Below are 13,626 nucleotides of genomic sequence, written 5' to 3'. Positions count from 1 at the left end.
AAACAAAAAAGAGAGAGATTTGAAATTGAAAGAAAACCCCTAAAAACTGAAAAACACCTTCTGTTTGAAAAGCATTTTTTTTTGCATTTTTGTCAATTTCAACACTTTTTCCAGTTTCAAATCTTTTTATTTTTATTTTACTCAAGTAAGAGTAGCAATACTTCATGATAATATTAGTAAAAGTAAAAAGTACAGCATAGTAAAAATTTATAACATTTTGTCAAAAAAGTTACTCAAGCACATGTAACCATAGTTAATACCCAACGTATAAGTTAGTTTTCTCTTATTTCCAGCGTACTAAGATATTTGCACTAGAAACTAGAGAAAATACTTAGTAAGATTTTGTGTTTTTACTCGAGTACTAAAATACTCGGTAGTTGCAGGCCTAGTTTTTCACACACGCACCATGAGAATCTCATATCCGCCTGTTAAGTGATTCCTGTGACCTGACCTGAAAGAGCTGATCTGTAATCTGCTCAAAGCATCACTAACTCAGATATCTTCATGGTCACAGCTACAATCAAATGCACCAGGAAGGCATTAAATCAATCACTTTAAATAATCAATGATTTCCACAGACAGAACTTAAACTTCTTTCTCCCCAATATGGCTGCCGGCTCACTGGACAGAGGAGTCCTATCAGTCAATGATATTGTATAACAGCTAAGCTGTGGCGTATCCGTGTAAATCAGGTTGACCCTTTGAAACTGAAGCTCTAGTAAACAAACAATTAAGTCAAAACCAAAGCACTAACACTGAACCAACCTCAGTTAAGAGTTATGGACTGTGGTTGATTATTTCCTCCGGAAATCCTGGAAGGATTTAACCGACTCGCACATGTGTTTGCTGCAATCATCCTTTTTTGCCTTTCTGCTTGTCTGCCTTGCTTCACGTCGGCAAAGCGAGTCCAGAGCAGTGTGTGTGCGCGGTGTTGTGGTGGAAAAGCTTAGGAAGGATTTAAACACTACTACTTAGAAACTCCTAACCTTACTGACCCTTTTCAGACTAATACAAATCCTGTTGAACTTGAGAATTACACTAAGCCCTTGCTTTGACCGCGAGGTCCAGAATGCACATGGACCGGGACTTTAACAGAAGAGTTTCAGTTTTCAGCTGACTGGGAAGGTTAACCAAACTTCCCATTGGGAGATTACACATTTTCTCTAATACACACATTTCTAGGAGGAAATGCATTTTGGCAGCAATTTGGACCTTAACTCACACTGCAAAAACACAAAATCTTCCCAAGAGTTGGTCTAGTTTCTAATGCCAATAAGGTAAAACCAACTACAAAGTAACGTTTTGGCAGGAGCTTGTTTTAAGTCAATAATTCATTAATATTAAGGAAAAAGTACCAGTTGTAAGAAAAGTAACCAAATCAAGACATGAGTAATTTTGCTATGTTTTGTTCACATTTTTAACTATTATTAAAATAGTTAAAATTTTATTATTAATGATGTGCATTTTAGCTATGTTTAATCTTACAACTGCTAGCTGTTGCTAAATGTTGGAAGCTGTTGCTCTGTAGTTTGTTTAGGGATATTTATTGTATCTGTAAGAAGCTGCTGGACTGATGTTAACCACCAACTTGATTTCATCTCTTGTAAAATAAATCAGTCAACCTGCCGGACATGAGACGAACAAAGAAGGGCTAAAGCTACACATACTAAACAGACTAAAAAGGTAATCATGTTGGACTGTAAGGTTTCCTTTTAGCAGACTCAGCTTCTTACCAGAAAGAAGAATTAATTTTGAGGAACTGACTCACTTTGTCGGGAACCATTTTTCGGGGTTCTTCCCGTAACAAAAACATCTTGACTGGAAATGTGTCACATCTTCTGGATAGTAAGCTGAGACGTGACTGAGCGCAGTAACAAATCACAAAGGCATCCTTTCCCCCACAATTAGTCATGAATTAGATCGTCAAAAGAGAGATGTCCAGCGCTAGAACCAAACAGCTAAGGATCTTTATGAAGGCATATTTTGATTTAATGTGCACACTTTATTTATTTCCCTTTATCTGACAGATCAGATCTCTTCTGGAGAGCTTCCACATTACAGCTGTAACTTATTTTTTATTTTTTTCATGTCACTGCACAAATCACTGCCTATGCTTGTGAGTCAGCCATGGGTTCTTTGAGTCGTCGAACTGACATTTATAAGTTATTCTACTTTATATTTTTCTTCTTTCCAAGGGATGTTTCAAGTTACCAGATCTAAAACTCCTGGAGAGGCTTCCCTTGACGGCCTTAAGAGGCCCTTCCTGCATAGTTTAGAAAGACATCACTAAAAATATAACGGAGAAAACACAGTGTGGAAGACAGAAGAGCACATTTTAGTCTTTAACATCGTGGAAAATTGAACTTTTTTTGGTCAGGTTTGAATTGTTGGGAGCAGACATGCATGCTAAGCACGTACTCCACATACGTTCTGCTTCTCATTACGCGTTAATGATTCAGGCCACCATCGCCCCCCAGGCCTATAGCCTTGAAGCCATTTATGTGTCAACCAAATTACCACGGTTAACCTTTTTTGTTTCAGATTTGTGTCTTGTTTTTCTTTTTTCGTCCCTCCCCTCATCTTTGATGTGCCTCAAAAATCCCCACACAAGCAATACAAACAGTAAATGAGGAGAACTGGAAATATGAGGTGAAATTTCTTCAAATCTCCGTGTTTTGGTCTGCTGTGAAAGACCGTGGCTAAGAAACTGTGGCTAATCTTGAGGCAGAGAGCGTCCTCATCTGAACTTTTGAGTCGATGAAACAGCGAAGTCCCACCGCTGCGTGGCTTCTCTGCTTCTCTCTTTTTTCTCCCCCTCCTCGCTCCGCGTTAGAAAGCTACCCGCCTGCTCACAGCATGTCAACAAGTAACATCTGCGATGAGAAGGTGTAAATTTGGACTAAATTCAGGTCTAAATCTGTGAGAAAAACACTCCTTGCGATAAACAGCAGAAGGCAAACGGTTATTTTAGACGTTGCATTATTTTTCCACCCTGTTGAAAAGAGCTGTGACAATTAGAGCAGAAAACTGAATTTAAATATTTTATAAATTGCTTGCAAATGAACAGAAATCATATTTATAACAATAAAACTAAGTTTTAAATTATACATATTGTCTTGATCTAGTAGCATAATTGCAACAATAGTGAATATTAGGAATGCAAACAAATCAGAATTAACTTTACATTTACTCAATTTTATTTGAGTAACTTTTTTGAAAAAATTTATTTTTCCTACGCTGTACTCTTTACTTCTGAGCAATTTTACTATGAAGTATTTATTCTCTTAGTTGAGTGAAATTTCTGGATTTTCTACCCACTGACTGAAAAACAAACATGTTCCAACCAGAATTCACCAGATTTTACTTTTATGTTTGTTGCTGTTATATGAATTATTGACATTTTGGTCCTTAAAATACCCAACTTTCTATCTAAATTCTGATCCGTCTGATTATGTAATTTTAAAATATTAAATCATTGATAATTTGATCAGTTACTCAGTACTTGAGTAGACGTTTTACCAAATACTTTTTTCTTTTACTTCAGTAAAAATAACCTGAAGTAGTACTACTCTTACTTCAGTAAAATCTTTGGGTACTTTTACGAATGATTGTCGAATAACGTTTTACTAGATTAAAATTCATTGTATTTGATCTAATAACATACACAAACTGTCTAGTGTTGTAATTTGGCCGCCATCCAGCAGAGGGCGCCGCTGTGACGGATCCAGTTATACAGAAACTAAAATGGCGGCGGTGCATTATCATAAGAAAGAGAAACGCTCAATAGAGTCCGCTTCGGGACGCAAAATGCCCTTTAGTGGTTTTGTTTTTAAAAATAGACCGTTGAAAACTTCCTAAAGTTTCATCTTAATGGCGCTTATTCAGAAAACGGTTACTTAACGCAGTTAATGGAGGAAAGTTTAAACATTTTTAAAGAGCAGCTGTAACTGTTTAGATGAGGGGTCCCCAAACTTTTTGCTGTGAGGGCCACATAACTTTTCCCTTCTTTGGTGGGGGCCGGAGTCAGTTTGTAACAGAAAAAGTGAGACAAACTGAGTGCCTAAATGTAAAAATTTACTGTTTTCCAGAAAGCACGATCAAATAGCCCTCTCTGGGTTCTTTACAGAATAAAAGTCAGGAAATAAATAATAACGCTATTAGTGAAATAAATAATAACCAAATAACCCTCTCTGGGTTTTTCACAGAAAAAATCCAGGAAATAACACAGTATTTTCTGGACTAAAAGCCGCAGATATCTCTGCCGCTCCAGGTTTTCCACAACGATGCAGCAGAGGGGGCGGACAGCCAAAATTTGAGTCATAAAAGGTCAATTGAATATCACATTTATTATGGTTGAAAAAGAAAAAGTTGCCAAGTTTAGATTTAACTGAATTGACTATGAGGGCGTATGAGTTTGAAGAGAAAAATCTCCTTACTGTCTTCTTCTTCTTCTTCTTCTTCTTCTTCTTCTTCTTCTTCTTCTTCTTCTTCTTCTCCTTTAGATTACAACAGCAGCTTGCATCCATTATTGTTGCACTACTGCCATCTACCTGATCCTAATATCTATACCTCAAATTCTCATAATGATCCCAGTATTATTTAAAAAAACAAAAAATCTTCTTTATCCCCTCAATGATATTTAACAACATTCTCAAATTTCAATTCCCTATTAAAACCTAATTCCATTTTCTTCTTTTATTTCCAATTTTGACTTCCAATGATTCACTTCCTGCTAAAGAGCCCCCTGGTGGTTGAAGAAAAATTCACATATACGCTGCACCAGGCTATAAGCCGTATGGTTCAAAGCGTAGGAAAAAAGTAGCGGCTTATTGTCCGGAAAATACAGTATATGAAAATAAATCTAAATGCTCTCTGGTATTGTTGTGGGGGTCGGACCAAATGTGGAGGCGGGCCGGATCTGGCCCGCGGGCCGTAGTTTGGGGACCACTGGTTTAGATGCAACAAGAAGCTAACCTAAAAGGTTCCGGTTTTGTTATATTTTCTAAATATAACAACATTTTTAATAACATAAAAAAATACCATTTGTGTTGATTCAGTCAGCATTTAATGAAGTTGAGAATTTTTTTTTAAATATATAAATTCTGCATACTATGAAAATATAGCCTTTCATGTGTTGAAAAAAACCGTTCATAGAAGAGAAAAATCAAGATTTTAAGAAACTAGCTACTTATCAACTAATCATTAACTAATTAATCAAAAAGCTGCATCTCCATTAAATATATTCTGTAGTACAGCCGTCAGTGACAACACAGCTTTCTGAATCCCTTGATTATCACTGAATTAGAGCCCCAGAAATCACGTAAAAATAATTGTATTTTTCCAAATCATTTCAAACTGCTTTTTATCACTGCTACACAGCTGATTAATCTGCAACACCAACATTGCAGCAATAATGCATAACAATAACTTAATCTCATGGTAAGCCATTTCAACTCACCTCAGCATGCTAAATGCTTGGAACTGAAAACGAAACTGACAACATGACCGTCTTTCTAGTTATTTTATGTATTAATTGTAATTCAGTCATAGAGAACTGAAACGCATTTACAAAATACACATTTGAAGCTTTAAAAATATTTTTAAAATTAAGATGGTGACTAGAAAAAGTGACGTACCTGGTCCTGACACAGCAGAACATTGTGAATTTCACACTTTTAATGTCACTATTCCAGACATCTTGATTTAAAACACAAAAGTTTAACAGAAAAATAGAAAACAGTGTGATCTGTTTAATTGGTGCAAGTTTGAATGATACATTTCTTGATTAAATATAATTTTTGATTAGATTCTTGTAGATTAGTGGTCATATGTTTTTGTTTTGTTTAGCTAAACAATGGTGAATAATCTAAACCAATCTTGACAAATATACAGAAATGTGAAGATTACTTTTTCAATATGTGCCTGGAAAATGATTCAGCCTACAGATATGTTTTATTCAAAGAATTAAAAGATTTATTCACATTAACATAATAGTGTATAACCGCAATATTGTTAAATCGTGTTTAATTCATATGATTTCTCCTTCTGGTTGTTTTTCTTTCTAAACACCTACTTACTTACCACACGCCGGACGATAAGTAAGTAGGTGTTTTTAGTTCCTAAAAAACATCTCACCACCCCCACAAACACATTAAAAATGGAAACACAAATTAAAAGCGCCTCGTTATGCAACCAAACTGTCAAGTTGTGATTATTTGAACAAAAGTTTCTCAGTTCTATGTGGGAGGTGGAGAACATTAATAAAAGCTTTTTGTGAGACTGAAACTTATGTTGAGGAAGCTTTTCTTGTGTTTTCTCTCAGATATGTTGTTTTTATCTCTCTTTCCAAAACATGAAGTTTAGTTGAAGAGAATAAAACCCTTTATTCTGGCATTTCTTTTAACTTTGTGTTTGACTTTTTGTTAGAAATGCAAATGATTCTGACACAAACAAGCACTTCCTGCTTTTTCAAATTGTTTAGATTTGATTTGAATGTTTTATAAGAGATGTTTTATTTATTTATTAAAATTACATTTTAAGGGCAAATTAGCATGTCCAGTTCCTGGTTAGGATTTCAGAAGTTAAGCTTTAAAACTGATAATATAAAGAAATTAACAGTAAAATTAAACAGCAGCATGATCAACAGTAAATAAATTAAATTATTACAAATTGTAAAGTTTAAATTTAGAGGAACATGTAAGTAAAATGCCAGTAATAGTCACCATTGTTGTTAATTACAATCTGATGATATCAGTTTAAAATCTGAGCCCAGCTTGTTACCTAGCAACCCCTGTAATCAGGGGGTTGTACTGCTGTATGTGCTGTACTATGGCTGCTGGAAAAGGCAAGTGTTTTGTTGTTCACCATAAACTACTTGCTGCATTCTTGTTGGTTGTGCAGAAGGCTCCACTTATGCTTTTCAGAGATGTACAGTTGTATAATTGCGCATCCGTTTGCGGCCAGCAGCAGTTTATTTGGATTTAAAGTGAAAGATGCCCTAAAAAAGCTCAAAATAGGCAGAACTGACCAGACTAAAATCTCATTATCTAAGAGTAATTTTGTGCAAAACATGTGATGAACAAGTTTGGTGTAGACCACAGACCTGTCCTAACCTGCTTAAGGAAACCTAATAGGTCACCTTTAAGACATTCAGGAAAGGAAAGAGGGATCATAAAGGGTTTTTAACCACCAATGTTGACAGGATTTTATTTGCATTTTGTGTTTAAAAGAGGGACAAAAAAGAAAATAAGCGTAAAATAGAAAATACTGTTGGAAATAAAAGTAACAAAATTATGATGCACCAATATAATTGCCATCCTTTCACATGCGAATGCTTGGTTTGAAAAAAAAAAGTAATTGCATGGGATTCTTCAAAGACATAAGGATGAAGATTACATTTAGTTCCTGTAAGTGTTTTTAAAACAATTCTGAATTTTTTTACACATTAAAGTTCCATGTTCTTTGATGCATTTATTATCCTCAGACAAACTTGTACCATTAACCATCTGAAAATGTGTTTAAAAGTTTTACTATGACTGTATTTTGTGACATTTGTAGCTTATTTTTAGAGTAAGGAACTAAAATATTTTGTAACTCAGTGCTGACCAAACCCAGAGCTGACGGATGCCAATCACTGGCTGTCACGCTAGTTACTTTGTTAACCTCTTCTGCCCTCGGCTGGCCTCATGATCTCAGCCATTAGTGTTTGGCTTCCCTTTCCTGTCCAGCGTTTGTGAGGCTGCCAGTTGATGCTTGTCCCACTGCTTTAATGGTATCCTGCAGAGAAGACCCTGGGCAGCAAACACATCCTATTAAACAGTGGTGAGTTCACAATAACCTAATGAGCACAGAAGAAGTGCTTTGATTCCTCTTCCAAGATGGAAACACTTAAACCTTATGTTAAAAGATGACCCACTATGCTTCCTTGAACAGGTTGGGATTGGTCTATAAGTGATACAAAACATGTTCATTACATTTTTTTGGACAAAATTACGATTTTAGTTGGTTCAGTTTGAGGTCCTTCCAGAATGAGCCGTTTTAGGGCGTCTTGTCACTTTAAATCCAAATAAGCTGCTGCTGGCTGCGCCCCCCCAACTCAACATTTACACTCACATGTGAAAACAGATGAAAACAGATGCGCAATTACAAAACCGGCGCTCTTTGAAAAGCATTAACAGAGCATCCTGCACAACCAACAACAATACAGCAAGTGGTTTCTGGATGGTAAGTCAACAACAAAACACTTATTTTTTCCAGTAGCCACTGTACAGCACATACAATGGCAAACTGAAAAAACGTGCTGGAATTCAGCTTGGGTTGCTAGGTAACAAAAGAAATTCAGCTTGGGTTGCTAGGTAACGGGCGTAACTTGGCCAAGGTTGCTAGGTAACGACGGAATTCAGCTTGGGTTGCTAGGTAACGGGCAGTGCCTGCTGTTTTGTGACATTCTTTTCTGAAGGTTTTTGAAACTGATCGTTTTCAAGATATGAAAAAACTTTAACTTATTGCCAAAAAGTGGCTGGGTGTTTTTAAATACAGTTTTATAAGAGCTTAAGAGGCAGTTGAGACCTAAATGGAAGCACAAAAACTACCAAAGTGTGACTTTTGCCTAATATCCCCCTTTAAAGAAGGGTCAGATGATAAAACAGTATCTCAGCATTTTATTTTTCACCTCTCCTGTTTTATGGTTATGCTCTTTTTCTTAATTTGCTATGTATGTAAGTCTTGTCCTTTTATGGTTTTGTTTGATGTTCTGTTTGTAATTTTACATGATCCCTGTAAAGTGGTTTAGAGTGTTTACAAAAGCACTATGCAAATAAAAGGTATTATAATTATCATTATAATACAGATATAAAACCAGCTTGAACTCAGTTCACAGTTCTAACAGGCAGTAGGAACCCAAATGGAAGGACAAAAACATGCAAAAGGTAAATTTTGCATTATTTTCCTTTTAATAGAGTCAAATTTGGAAATAAATCTGGTTATGTGCAGTTTTTCTTAGTAAGTTATCAAAAATAGAGACAAAAACATGAGAACACCCCTGCTTTGTTGTAAAAATCACTCAAATTGTAAAGGTACGTTTCACCAACTTTTAGCAACTTATCAAAATGACGTCTCTAAAACAGATTATTATTCACATAATAACGGCCGCCTTGGAGGTCTAACAATGTGAGAGAAAGAGGGAGAAGAAAAGAGAGAGAAAGTATGTCAAAGGTTTCCCGTTCTTACCCTCTGTGGTCACCATCTGTCTGGCTCCGGCTAGAGCACAGACGGACGCTCGCTAAGCTCAAACAGGCAAGTCATCTGAGGACAGCTCACCATCGCCGGGACGAGGGGAGCGAAAATGAGGGCAGCTGAAGATGTGAGCTTAAATAAGATGACGTGTGTCCTCTATTCTAAATAATAACATAATTAGAAAGATGACAGAACAAATGAAATATCCGCATCAGGAAATTTGTTTTGAAGATAAGTGAGAGAGAAACAAAATGGTGCTCAATCTAAATACACTTTTTAAAATTGTGTCAGAAGAAACCATAAAAATGGATGAATTTTGGAAGGATTTCAGGTGCAAAGAGGTGCAATAACACAAAATCCTTAAAAGTAGTTTTAGTACACTTTAAATACTTATAAGTAACTTTCAGCAAGATGTAGAAGATTGTTTCTACATCTTGTAGAAACAATCTTATAGTAATATAATAATGTAATATAGTTATAACTAGTAACTATATTACTAGTTATTAATATAAAATAACTAGTAGTTATTTTATATTAATTAAAATAAGTACTAGTTCCACTGGTAGATTATTTCACTTGTAACACATTTTATAAGTGAATTAATCTGGACAGTGGAACTAGTACTTTTCTATTAATATTAAGGAATTATCAGTTAATGAATCAATAAGTTTATTCACTCAACAAAACACATTTCATCACCAATGTACAAAAATATTGGAAGGGAGCAGGAAGAAGAAAAAATTATAAAACTTTTATTGATTGTGGAATTATTGACTTAAAACAAGAAAACCAGCTCCTACAAGTTACTTATTAGTTTTGTTTTATTTCAAATGTACTAAGATATTGGCACTACAAGCTAAACCAAAGATACTGGGTAAGATTTTGTGTTTTTGAAGAATGAAAAACAGTTTTTCTGCCTGGTTTGTCTTTTATTTATTCATTCATCTTCACTTCAGCTGTTCCTGTCAAAGGATCCCCTTACATGATGCTGCCACCACCATGTTCTGATATAGTTCACACTGGTGGAGCATTTACTAATAAGTTACTTTCTAAAGTAAGCTGCAGTGGATTTTATTTTGGGTAAATAAACCAATGTTTCCTGCAGGATCTGTAGTCACTTCTTTACGTTTTGATAAATAATTTATCACCAATATTGGATAGGAAATGAGGGTCTCTGTGAGAGACTCTGTAAACATTTATTCAGACAAACTGTTCTGTTAACTTGGCAAAACAGATGTTTTATATATCAAGTTTTATTTATATCAGAGGCTACTAAAACATATTTTTACTCAAGTAAAAAGTTTTTGTTGAAAAGGCAACTCAAGTTTTGACTAACTGATTTAATATTTAAAAATTACATCATTAACTGAACCACAATATATAGATGCTGTGGAAATTCTGGTGTTTTAAAGACCAACATGAAAATGATTTATACAAATAAAATAATTACTAAATAAAATTAGGCAAAAAGAAACAGTTTTCCAAATGAAACTTAAAACTTTAATATTTAAAAATGACATGATGAGACGGACCAAGAAGTGGAAATTTTGGTATTTTAAGAATGAAAAATACCATAATTCATATAAGTAACAGAAAGTAAAATTAGGTAAAAGAAATTTATCCAAATCTGTTTCTTTCACTAAAAAACTTATGAAACTTTAACAAAAACTGCAGGTCTGTGTCTGGTGAACTTTTGGTTAAAACATGTTTGTTTTTCATTTAGTGGAGCTATCCAGAAATTTTACTCAAACAAGAGTATAAATACTTCATAAAAACATTACTCAAGTAAAAGTAAAAAGTAATTTTTTTAAATAAAGTTACTATCAAATTTTTTTTTGTGGACAGGTCTGATTACAGCGCACAAAACCCAAAGTAATTTCATGTTTTTCTATGGATTCAGTTTGATACCTGTGACAAGAAGGCCATGAATCCTGCAGAAAAGCGTTCAGTAACTCGACCCGTCATGGCAGCTTTTGTCCGTTCTTAAACTTTCCCACCATCTTTCCAAGAGATTACTGGTCTTGATGAAGTGGAAATTGTAAATCTGCTTGAACAAATGAAGAACAGACTTTCAGAGCAGTAAAAGCAGTAAATTTCTGAGCATGTGCAGGTTCTGAATAAAATCAGGGCTTTAAAAACTGATTCTATTCAAACTGTAGAGGATATAGAAAACATTACACACCTCATTTCAAATGCTGAGTTTTTGTAATGCAAACAATGCAACTCAAATGAAAATCTGAGGATAACAGATTAGAAAACTTTCTCTGTTCTGATGAGTCTCGGTTTGAGATGCAGTATTCACATGCTGGACCAGAAATTAGTGTAAACAACATAAAAACATGGATCCATCCCAGTTTTCATCAATATTTTAGCCTGGCAGTGGGGGTGTAATGTTGAGGGGAATACTGTCTTCACATCCTCTTCTTTCTATAATTATAGTGAATCTGATTAACCTAAAATTAGGTCAAATTGTTTTGTTTTGTTTTTTTTTGTTTTTTTTACATTTTCTCATTTGAAACCTTTCGCTAAAACTACTTTGCAGACAGGTAAAAAAATGATTATGCAAACATATCTTTCTGGAGAAGATTACTATGACAGAAAATTAAGCCATTGTAGATAGAAAAAGAGAGAGAAGTAGTTTCTGCAAAAAACTTTCTAGAAAAAACGTAGAAATTTCTGTTTGAAAAGTTAAGATCTTGGTAGAAAAAAAATCTGAAATTTTGAGATAAATCTCAGAAATCTTGAATAAACATGAAGATTTCTGAGTTTGAGTGTGAAAAAAATTAGAAGAGAAAAATGCAGAAATTTTTAGATTACTCAGAAATTTTCTAGAAAAAAAATATTTTCTGATTTCAAAAAGTCTAAATATTTGCAAGATTTTTTTTTTTTTAGATTAGTCTGTGAGCATTTCATGGACATTTCTCCCTCTACCACGTTTGTTTTGGTTGTGTTTACCCAGAATGCCTTTCGCCGTAGTCCATTTCCTGGTTTTGGAGCGGTCTCTGGTCCTCTTAGTGTTAGCTGCTCTCGAACGTCGTCAGTTCACTTCTGCCGAACCGAGACTGAAGCTTGTAGAGTAAAACCGACACAGAGCGAGGAAAAGCAGAATATTAGTGGGTTGTTTTTCACCCGTTTATCAGCATTAGTTTCCCTTTGCTGTGGCGCTCTACAGCTAATATTTAAACCTTCAATAAACAACTGGACTAATTGTCTCGTTAGTTCGTAGAACATGGCAAAATTCATAATAATCAAACAGGATGAAATATTTCATGAAGTATAGGAGCCATGGTTTGTTAAATTTTAAACTAATTTTAACAGCGGCATATTGGTCCATAATATTAAATTATTGACCATTGTAAAAGAGAAATTTGCTTAGTCCTCTCTTGCATCTTGACAGGATCCAAACTGTTTATAGATTTATATAGAGAGAAAACAGGCGATGTATAAACCATAGAGATTAATACAGTGATTCTTAACCTGGGTTCGCTCGACCCCCAGGGGTTCGGCGGAGCCTCTGCCGCGGAGGTAAAGACACACTTGTGTAAAGTCGTGATGACGCCCCGCTTTGCCATGACTTGCTGCAGAGGATCACGTTACATTGCTTCGCCAATCAGTGCTGCGGAAGAGCACTGATTGAAGGAGCCCCACTCTCAGAATGGATTTGAACTTGTGTCTTTAGGCGCTTTCGCACTGTACGGAACGGTTCCGAGCGTGTTCGCATTACAACTTGCGACCGGTTCCACCCGGCCCCATGGAACCACAAGAGCTGTGGTTCCGAAAGCGCTTTTCAGCAAAGCTCACCGTTTTTACCAAATTCCGTAGCTTTTGGTGTACTTCTAAATCTGCTCCTTAGTTGCATCTTTTCGGGGTTGGTACTGCCTCTAGTGGTATGGAGGTGGTAACACACTAATATAATTACATTATTAAATCAGAATACCGCAAAGTCTTTATTATTTATTATTAATTTTTCATTCTCTTAAGAATATAGAGCTAATTAAATGATCTTAACAAGACCTTAAAGTGGTTCCAGTTTCTCTCGATGGCCAACCTGTTGAAACTGTGGCAAATTTTAAATACCTTGGGTCGTTCCTGGACAGTCAGCTCAACTTTGCTGAAAACACTGACTATATTTTGAAGAACTGTTCTCAGAAACTTTACCTTTTAAGAAGACTTAGTGATTTTGGGGTGACCCAACTTGACTCTAGTTGGGTCACCCCTATGTCTTGAATTTGGGGGGGGGAATTATATTTTATTTATCACCACAGACGGGTTCAGTGAATGCGCATATGAAACTGGTGGGTTCGGTACCTCAAAAAAGGTTAAGAACCACTGCATTGGTCGTAGACGCTTCACTGAGCGCTGTGTCCTACGTTACGTCACCGCCATTTTACG

At 35.4% G+C, this 13,626-nt stretch overlaps 1 long non-coding RNA gene across 2 annotated transcripts in view; it reads right to left on the bottom strand.

Moving 5' to 3' along the window:
• LOC107833213 (uncharacterized) overlaps positions 1 to 12,454 on the bottom strand; it is a 28,615-nt gene extending 16,161 nt beyond the window's left edge. For both annotated transcript variants that reach the window (XR_001658926.1, XR_001658927.1), the window contains exons 1-3: positions 12,190 to 12,454; positions 11,143 to 11,278; positions 9,229 to 9,395 (exon numbers count right to left, since the gene is read on the bottom strand). This is a non-coding gene — a long non-coding RNA (uncharacterized LOC107833213). The remainder of the gene's footprint in view (positions 1 to 9,228; positions 9,396 to 11,142; positions 11,279 to 12,189) is intronic.
• Between the last annotated feature and the right edge of the window lie 1,172 nt (positions 12,455 to 13,626).

The sequence above is a fragment of the Poecilia formosa genome, unplaced genomic scaffold (assembly GCF_000485575.1).
Source record: "Poecilia formosa unplaced genomic scaffold, Poecilia_formosa-5.1.2 Scaffold345, whole genome shotgun sequence".
In the NCBI taxonomy this organism is placed as follows: Eukaryota; Metazoa; Chordata; class Actinopteri; order Cyprinodontiformes; family Poeciliidae; genus Poecilia; species Poecilia formosa.
This window is presented reverse-complemented; position numbering and strand designations above follow the sequence as displayed.